This window comes from Hyaena hyaena, unplaced genomic scaffold (assembly GCF_003009895.1).
Source record: "Hyaena hyaena isolate Hyena2069 unplaced genomic scaffold, ASM300989v1 scaffold_1288, whole genome shotgun sequence".
Taxonomy (NCBI): Eukaryota; Metazoa; Chordata; class Mammalia; order Carnivora; family Hyaenidae; genus Hyaena; species Hyaena hyaena.
The window spans coordinates 128,194-129,106 of NW_024081913.1; positions in this window are offsets into that span (position 1 = coordinate 128,194).

Here is a 913-nt window from a genome sequence, read left to right on the forward strand (position 1 = left end):
TACCAATCTACATTTCTTCCAGCAGTGACTACAACCTATAATGGATCCACTTCATCAACAGAACTTGATTTTGCCAGACTTAAGATCTCCCAGTCTGGTACGAATGAAAAGGGGTAACTATGGTTTAGCTTTACGTTTCCTTAATCATTAACAATATTAAGCACTTGAAGTATCTGGCCATTATGTTTTCCCTTTTATTACATATACTTACATTAATGGATATACTTACATACAATGTATATTGCATATTATAGAGTATAATTGCACATATATATTATAATTTTACATTTCATGTATATACATAGTATATTATAATGTATGTGTATATTTATATGTACTGATAAATATGTTTATATAAACACATTGTAATATATACCTAATAAAATATGTGTCTGGGTGCAGATATACATATATTTATATTACGTATCTCTTACTGGATTGTTATCTTTCTCATATTGATATATTGACATTTTAAGTACTTGCTATTTGCAGTGAACTACTTGTCATTTATATGGGCTCAATGTTATCTCTCAGCTCATGACTTGCCTTTTATTCTTCCTTGTGTTGTTTTTTTATGAAGTGATTCTTTTTTAAACATTTGAATTTCTCATTCTGATTTTTATAATGTCTTTTAAATTTATTTAAGAAAAACTTTACTTTGAGAGTATACATTTTTATTTTAATATAGTCTTAGAATTTTAAATAAGTTGTAAAGATAATCTAGAATTTTCATATACTCTACAGTTTCCTCTATTAAGAAGTTTATGTATTTATTTTGAGAGAGAGAGAGACTGTGTGTGTGTATGGGGGAGGGGCAGAGAGAGAGGGAGAGAGAGAATCCCAAGCAGGCTCATGCTGTCAGCGCAGAGCCTGACACAAGACTTGATCCCATGAACTGTGAGATGATGACCTG